General features: G+C 41.6%; 1 long non-coding RNA gene across 3 annotated transcripts; it reads left to right on the plus strand.

Annotated features, from left to right (window-relative positions):
- Nucleotides 1–7: 7 nt before the first annotated feature.
- LOC125532361 lies at nucleotides 8–4,245 on the plus strand. 3 transcript variants are annotated; one of them, XR_007294041.1, is made up of 6 exons: nucleotides 8–255; nucleotides 351–499; nucleotides 582–1,387; nucleotides 1,509–1,627; nucleotides 1,859–2,604; nucleotides 3,504–4,244. It is a non-coding gene; the product is annotated as an uncharacterized LOC125532361 (long non-coding RNA). The 3 variants fall into 3 exon arrangements; XR_007294039.1 differs by having other exon boundaries at nucleotides 1,859–4,245; XR_007294040.1 differs by having other exon boundaries at nucleotides 582–1,384; nucleotides 1,859–4,245.
- Nucleotides 4,246–9,260: the final 5,015 nt, after the last annotated feature.

The following is a 9,260-nucleotide window of genomic DNA, read 5'->3' on the forward strand; positions in this document are numbered from 1 at the left end:
CCGCGGGAGCCGCCGCTAGGGAGCCACCCGTCGCGCCTTCTCCTCGGGAGCCGCCGCGCACTTCGCCGCGGGGGAGCCGCCCGCCGCGCCCTTCGCTGCCCGAGCCGCTCAGCTTGGCCTCTGCCGTGGGGACAGCTTGCCCTCATGCCACCCAACACGGTCTGCAGTCCGTCACAACCATCCGATAACTCACGCCATACACTACAGGGTGGTCACTAACATGAATCTGAGGCGCTGCCATTATGCACGGTTATGGTGAGATTGAAACTACAGAATACTTATACTTCTATATCGCGTCTCATTTTCTTCTAGGCTTCATATTCATTGATTGATATGATTTTTTATGTTAGGATAAACGACGACGGTTTTGGATAATCTGGTCTAAGAGCTTCTGGAGAAAAAAATCCTAATCAAGCAGTTTGGCAACAACAATGCTGAGATTAAGTTCAGCAAGGGAGCTGAACAACCTTTTATAGTGTCCACTCTCACAAATACTCTGGTTGGTAGTTGTTTGCCCTCTCCTGATCGAGATGAATTATGGATGTCAGTTGTTCCACTGATAGATTGGTTTGATTTTTCAGGTCTGGTAAACTACAAGGTAGCCAGCTGCTAATAAAGACAAGCCCATGAGGAGAACTGGATATAATGTTAACTCATGTTCAACTGTTTTGCCTTTTCCCATGAAGCTTTGCAACTGCAAGGCTCCGGTCTCTGTTAATATTAATGTAATACCAGGAGATGAAGTGATGGAGATGAATTTAGCATTTTAACAAATCAACCGGTCAAGCCACCAAATCATGATCCTGTAATGTTATAGTACAACTTCGAAAGGATGAGATACTTTTGGTTTCATGCTTAACGACAACTATTTGGTACCACTCAAACTGGACACCGAAGCAATTTTGAACTCATGTCAAACATGTTTGCTATTTCCTTCAATTTTTTCCTTTTATTTCTGCACGAACTCCTCAGTATGTACTTCCTGGTGCTATATAGTTTTTCCATATGCAATCTGTGGACCATCACACTCTGAAGTACAATCGATGGCTCTATATTTTTTAACTTGTCAGCTACATTTAAAGCTAATGTGATGATGAAAACTTAGCATCAGTGCACTTTTGCCTACCCTACTCTACTCAATTGCTAAGCCAGCAAGGATAAAAGCTTGCCTTGCCTTTTGCCTTTTTGTGTGTGCTGGTAAGAACCCGATTGTTATCCTCTTCTCATGGCCCTGTTAAGTACAATCTTTGTTTAAAAAACCACATATATATTATGATTCATAATAGCATTGCAACCTTGTAGGCAAAGGTTTGGAACACGCGGCGATCAAAATTTATACAACAGCTTTCAGTATAGTATTCCGAGGAATACTAAATGGTCTAACGTGGTAACCTCAGATTCATTTGTTGTTTCATACTATGTTGTAGTTTTTTGCTTCACATGGAAAAATGGGCTAAGTTTGGTGGGCTTTGTATATTTCTCATCACTTTGTGTTGAATTTTTTGCAGTCCTTATTTGCCAGCGTTAAGGTCAACCGTAGTGCTAGCGCTTAGTGCTCTGTGTTCAATTCTGGGGTGGCACGTGGCAGACCAAAGATTGACAGAGCTTGTCATTTTATGAATTTCAGGTAATATGATTCTTCTATGTAGCGATGCATCGGCTTTTAGTAATCTTCGAAGTGAATGATAATTTATTGTTTTATTTCCAAGAATGGGAATTTTTTTGCAAATGATTTTGACTAAAAATTTGAACTTTGTTTGCAAGTACATGTTTATCCTAGTTTACAAGTAAACAAGCAAAACTTTTTTTAGAAATAAACCTTTTCCTCTTATTTTTGACACGATCTCTGTTGATGCAGGCTGTCATTTTACTAATTTGAAAAGGTTGGCCGCTGAAAACTTCATTTATGCACACAGACCATCCATGGATTAGATAGGATGTACGATGCAGTGGCTACATCGACCGCCCCGAACTCGCCGATGACTCCGGCCGGGCAGATGGTGCCTTTGTGTGACATTACATCGATGTCGTACACACACTCCAAAACTGACAAAATAATTTGACCATGTGTGAATTTTCAATCTCTAAATCTCTGATTGCTGATGATGTGCAGGATGGTTGAAAGAACAAAAATGCCTTACCGTTTAGTACTGCTCAAATTTGGGTACACGGTGTAGACCTGCACACCCTTTGAATGGCTCAGACAAAACATATAGAAGTTTATGGTCGTATATTGAGTTATATTACTACAGTAAGAATATTATTCAAATTGTTCACCATGGTTTCCTATATTTCAATGCCTGCAGGTTTTCCACCGGGAGAACAAGTTTCTAGATACCTACAATATGAATACTGATTTTCTTGTTCTCTGTTTTTATTGACATTTTCAATTATGCAATATGAGTTTTTTTGCGGGTAATTGTGCAATATGAGTTGATATGAATAAAATAGCGCAAGTATTATTGCTGACTAATTACTAAAGTACCTCCCTTCCAAGAAGCCCTTGAACAAAGAACAAGGGAATTTTGGAGTCCTGGTTTCACTACCTCCGAGGATGTGGGAGCTGCCACCACCATTGCTTCGTTCCAGAACTAAAGGTCCAAGGTATATGTTCTCGCTCCCTAATAGTTGTCGTTTGCATATCATGAGTATAGTTTCCAGTAAGATTGGCAGAAAAAGATTATTGTTTGCAGTATTTTTTTAAGGAAGAGCTCCCTCTAGGGACATTTCTTGTGAGCAACATCTTACATTTCAGATTTTTATGTCAATATATGTCACTGCTAAAAACATGATTGAATGGTCAAGGAACATCACAATAGTTCATACAAGAAATTGAGAAGGATCTAGAAGAAATGGTTTTCCTAGCTAAGAAGTGTGCTTTCTGGTTTGATTTCTAAAAATACGTCGGAAGATAGCATCGTTCGTGTATCCCTTCCGGCGAATGAGATCGATAGTGGGTCTCAGTGTCCATTTGTGTGGACTCATACTTGAGTCTTGGGTTGCTTTAATACCAGTAGCATTATCTGATGAGATGAGGCAACCATGTATTGTCTAGCATGATGACTTCAGCCTACCGGTAGCATTATGTGATGAAATGAGGAGGCGACCATGTATTTTCCAGCATGATGACTTGAGCCGCAACATCAGTTCCGAGTAGCCGAAGAAGTAACTGCATGCACATCTATCGTAGATTAGTGTTGGCGACACTGAATATAAATTAAGACCCATAGAGAGGGATTTGTCATAATAAGCATCTATGTACATTGCACTTATAGTCCTCCGTCGAGTCACACGAGAGGGGTATGCTGTTTTATACCATGTAGACTGACGAATGTAAATTTAGACTGCTACTTTTGGTTCCAAAGGATTAACAAGAAAAACTCATTTGTTTATACAACCTTGCAGTTATAAGTTTACTTTGCAAATTTTATCACACTAGCAATGTCGTGTGCAGAGATATTTTGTTTCAACAAACTTGATCATGTGGACATTGTTGTGTGCAGGCTATAAGAAAAACTATATCTCTATTTCCACTAGCAGGTAAATGCAACCTGAATGAAGAAGGCAAGCTATATTTCCTCAAGCTATATGTTAGGTTGCATATATAGAACAAAGGTGAGGTCCTTATCCTTGCTGGTTTGGCACGGCCGCATCCCCATGGCCAATAAGCTGCTGCGCTACAGATGGACAGGCAGTGAGATTTGGTCGGCGTGTGGCTCTTGCCAAGAGACGACAAATCACATGTTCTTTGCTTGCAACTTTGCGAGGCAGGTATGGCCAACAGTGGCCTTTTGGTCGTGATACCAGGTGTTGTCTCCCCCAGTTCCTAGAACATCACTCCCATCTATGACTGGTGGATGGAGATCAGTTTCCAAACGAGGAGAAAAGGCATTTTCATGGGGTCACCTCGTACTGCACTTGGCGAATTTGAAAAGATTGGAACAGTCATATTTTTTTTGCATGACTACAGGGGGGAGTCAAGATCAGAGAGTTAGTGAGGATGAGGGAACATGCCTTTGTTAGAGTTGTTCGGGATGCATGGTGGGGGCTGAGGTTTTGGGCCTGCTTTTTCCTCTCTGTTAGACAAAAATATAGCTGTATGTGTCTGGTTGTAAACCTATCTTCTTCTACTAACATATACAACATCGCTCCTGTCAAGTTTTTTTATTTATTTTAAAAACTACATTTGCTTGCAATGGATATGAATGTATTTTCTTTAAAACGTAATACTAGAATACTTGTTTTTGCGATGTAATATGGATATACTTGCTTTTTTGTGCGTGCATACTTAAGGATTTCATGAATGGAATATTGTGCTTTTTTGTGACGAAACAAAACATTATACTTTTGTATAATCAATTTGATTCACATGAATATAATTGTATCTGATGCATGAGATGATTACAACTCATTTGGGTAGGGGTAGATATCTAGCCACCTCCAAGATTGTCATAATGCAAAAAACCAGTATGCGGAAACTTAGCAACTACAGTAGATTTTTGGATGACTAGTTATTTATTAGTACAGCGATATGCTTGTCTTCGTTTCCTCACAAAAAAGATGATTGTCTGCATTGCAATTTGCAAGTAGAGAGGCTTCGAAATCTTGCCTAATATTTTTCTATGCAATTATTTGGTTAAATCTTGCATCTAGAAATTGATATATGATATTTTTTATTGCCTCATAAGTCAAAACAAAATGAATGAGAAAATATTTTTTTACTTTGTTAGACGTGCGTTGCACGTGCCAGCTTACTAGTAATCATAGGGGTATTAATATGCATAATGGATCTGAACATATGATCTTCCACCAAGTAAACCAACTAGCATCAACTACAAGGAGTAATCAACACTACTAGCAACCCACAGGTACCAATCTGAGGTTTGGATACAAAGATTGGATACAAAAGATGAACTAGGGTTTGAGATGAGATGGTGCTGGTGAAGATGTTGATGGATATTGACCCCCTCCCAATGAGAGGATCGTTGGTGATGACGATGGTGATGATTTCCCCCTCCTGGAGGGAAGTTTCCCCGGCAGAACAGCTCCACCGGAGCCCTAGATTGGTTCCGCCAAGGTTCTGCCTTGTGGCGGTGGAGTTTCGTCCCGTAAGCTTGCTTATGATTTTTTTTCTCGACGAAAGACTCCATATAGCCAAAGATGGGCATCAGAGGGCAAAAGGGGGCCCACGAGGCAGGGACGGTGGGTGGCCCCCCTCTGGTACTTCTTCGCCCAATGTTTTTTTTATATTCTGAAAATAATTCCCGTGGAGTTTCAGGACTTTTGGAGATGTGGAGAATAGGTCTCTAATATTTGCTCCTTTTTCAGCCCAGAATTCCAGCTGCCGGCATTCCCCCTCTTCATGTAAACCTTGTAAAATAAGAGAGAATAGGCATAAGTATTGTGACATAATGTGTAATAACAGCCCATAATGCAATAAATATCGATATAAAAGCATGATGCAAAATGGACGTATCACTGTTCTGCCGGGGAAACATCCCTCCGGGAGGGGGAAATCATCACCATCGATCATCGGGAGGGGGTCAATCGCCATCAACATCTTCACCGGCACCATCTCTTCTCAAACCCTAGTTCATCTCTTGTATCCAATCTTTGTCTCAAACTCTCAGATTGATACCTGTGGGTTGCTAGTAGTGTTGATTACTCCTTGTAGTTGATGCTAGTTGGTTTATTCGGTGGAAGATTATATCTTCAGATCCTTTATGCATATTAATACCTCTTTAATTATGAACATGAATATGATTTGTGAGTAGTTACGTTTATTCCCGAGGACATGGGAGAAGTCTTGCTATAAGTAGTCATGTGAATTTGGTATTCGTTCGATATTTTGATGAGATGTATGTTGTCTTTCCTCTAGTGGTGTTATGTGAATGTCCACTACATGACACTTCACCATTATTTGGCCCTAGGGGAAGGCATTGGGAAGTAATAAGTATATGATGGGTTGCTAGACTGACAGAAGCTTAAACCGTAGTTTACGCGTTGCTTCGTTAGGGGCTGATTTGGATCCATATGTTTCATGCTATGGTTAGGTTTACCTTAATTCTTCTTTCATAGTTGCGATGCTTGCAAGAGGGGTTAATCATAAGTGGGGTCCTTGTCCAAGTAAGGGCAGTACCCAAGCACTGGTCCACCCACATATCAAATTATCAAAGTAACAAACGCGAAACATATGAGCATGATGAAAACTAGCTTGACGATAATTCCCATGTGTCCTCGGGAGCATTTTCCTTTATATAAGAGTTTGTCCAAGCTTTTCCTTTGCTACAAAAAGGATTGGGCCACCTTGCTGCACCTTGTTTACTTTTATTACTTGTTACCCATTACGAATTACCTTATCACAAAACTATCTATTACCGATAATTTCAGTGCCTGCAGAGAATACCTTACTGAAAACTGCTTGTCATTTCCTTCTGCTCCTCGTTAGGTTCAACATTCTTACTTATCGAAAGGACTATGATAGATCCCTATACTTGTGGGTCATCACTCGCAAGAGGAGCCGGTGTAGAACAACAATCACCATGTGCGAGAGTCGCCACAGGCGATGATAGCATAGACGAACGAGTACTGGGCACCGAGGAAAGGCACATGTGCAAGACGGGGTCAGTATAGCGATCACTGAAAACACCATCAGGAATCACCTCAGAGCGGGCGAGAGACACCATTTTTTTACGGTCAACGGGCAAGCAACCAGCGGCAGCAATGCTCACGCGCGAGTATCAGAGGCGCCCGGTCAGAGCCAGGAAGAGCAGCCAGCGATCACGGGCACCAGACAATAGCCGAACAAGGGCAGAGCCAGCAGCAGGCATAGACGGCAGTGAGCAGCAAGGAGCCGGCGAGGGCGGCAAAGATTAGCAGCAAAAACCGGCGAGGGTGGCGGAGATCGGTGGCTGGCGACGAGATCTGGCGAGGTCAGCGGCTGGGATCCGGCGAGGACGCGAGGACGACGGGGATCAGTGATGGGCGGTGACAGGAAACAACTAGTGGTGGAGATCGGCCACAAAAGAACAACACGATCGGGGCGAGAGGAGAACGGCCCAGTCCTGTCGATCCAGCGGGCGTTAGCAGTTCAAAACAGCGGGCGTTGATAGCGGCTTGAAGCTACGTCGGTATTTCCGCAAAGATGAAGGGATGATGCAGCACAACGACGGTAGGTATTTCCCTCAGTGATAAAACCAAGGTTATCGAACCAGTAGGAGGACCAAGCAACAACACGTAAACGGCACCTGCACACAAATAATAAATACTCGCAACCCGACGTATTAAAGGGGTTGTCAATCCCTTTTGGGTAACGGTGCCAGAAATTGGCAAACACACGTGAATAAATTATGGTAGATTGATAGGTCAAACGCCAAATAAAATAAATAAGAATAAATTGCAACAAGGTATTTTTGTATTTTTTGGTTTCATATATCTGAAAATAAAAGGCAAATAAAAATAGATCGCAAAGGCAAATAATATGAGAAAGAGACCCGGGGGCCTTAGGTTTCACTGGTGGCTTCTCTCGAGAAAAATAGCAAACGGTGGGTAAACGAATTACTATTCGGCAATTGATAGAACTTCAAATAATCATGACGATATCCAAGAAATGATCATTATATAGGCATCATGTCCAAGATTAGTAGACCGACTCCTGCCTACATTTACTATTATTATTCCACACATCGACTGCTATCCAGCATGCATCTAGTGTATTAAGTTCATGGAGAAACGGAGTAATGCAATATGAACGATGACATGATGTAGATCTATTTATGTAGAAATAGACCCCATCGTTTTATCCTTAGTAGCAATGATACATACGTGTCGGTTCCCCTTCTGTCACTGGGATCAAGCACCGTAAGATCAAACCCACTACAAATCACCTCTTCCTATTGCAAGAAATAGATCAAGTTGGCCAAACAAAACCCAAATATCAGAGAAGAAATACAAGGCTATAAGCAATCATGCATATAAGAGATCAAATAATCTCAAATAACTTTTATGGATAAAAAGAGATAGATCTGATCATAAACTCAAAGTTCATCGGATCCCAACAAACACATCATAAAAGAGTTACATCATATGGATTTCCAAGAGACCATTGTATTGAGAATCAAACGAGAGAGAGGAAGCCATGTAGCTACTAACTACGGACCCGAAGGTCTACACAGAACTACTCACGCATCATCGGAGAGGCACCAATGGAGGTCGTGAACCCCTCCGTGATGGTGTCTAGATTAGATCTAGTGGTTCTGGACTCTGCGGTGGCTGGAATTGATTTTCGTCGACTCCCCTAGGGTTTCTGGAATATTGGGATATTTATACAGCAAAGAGGTGGTGCGGGAGGCCACCAAGGTGGGCACGACCCACCTGAGCGTGCCTGGGGGGCCAGGAACCCCCCAGGTGCTTCTTCGACCATTGGATGTCTTCTGGTCCATAAAAATTCCACAAAAAGTTTTGCTACATTTGGACTCCGTTTGGTATTGATTATCTGCGATATAAAAAAACATGCAGAAACAGCAACTGGCACTTGGCATTATGTCAATAGGTTAGTACCAAAAATGATATAAAATGACTATAAAATGATTATAAAACATCCAAGATTGATAATATAACAACATGGAACAATCAAAAATTATAGATACGTTGGAGATGTATCAGGTAAGTGATGACCCACAAGTGTAGGGGATCTATCATAGCCTTTTCGATAAGTAAGAGTATCAAACCCAACGAGGAGCAGGAAGAAATGATAAGCAATTTTCAGTAAGGTATTCTCTACAATCACTGAAATTATCGGTAACAGATAGTTTTGTGATAAGGTAATTTGTAACGAGTAACAAGTAATGCAAGTAAATAAGGTGCCGCAATATGGCCCAATCCTTTTTGTAGCAAAGGACAAGCCTAGACAAACTCTTATATAAAGGAAAGCGCTCCCGAGGACACATGGGAATTATCGTCAAGCTAGTTTTCATCACGCTCATATGATTCGCGTTCGGTGCTTTGATAATTTGATATGTGGGTGGACCGGTGCTTGGGTACTGTCCTTACTTGGACAAGCATCCCACTTATGATTAACCCCTATTGCAAGCATCCGCAACTACAACAGAAGTATTAAGGTAAACCTAACCATAGCATGAAACATATGGATCCAAATCAGCCCCTTACGAAGCAACGCATAAACTAGGGTTTAAGCTTGTGTCACTCTAGCAACCCATCATCTACTTATTACTTCCCAATGCCTCCCTCTAGGCCCAAAC

The sequence above is a fragment of the Triticum urartu genome, unplaced genomic scaffold (assembly GCF_003073215.2).
Source record: "Triticum urartu cultivar G1812 unplaced genomic scaffold, Tu2.1 TuUngrouped_contig_9714, whole genome shotgun sequence".
Classification (NCBI taxonomy): domain Eukaryota; kingdom Viridiplantae; phylum Streptophyta; class Magnoliopsida; order Poales; family Poaceae; genus Triticum; species Triticum urartu.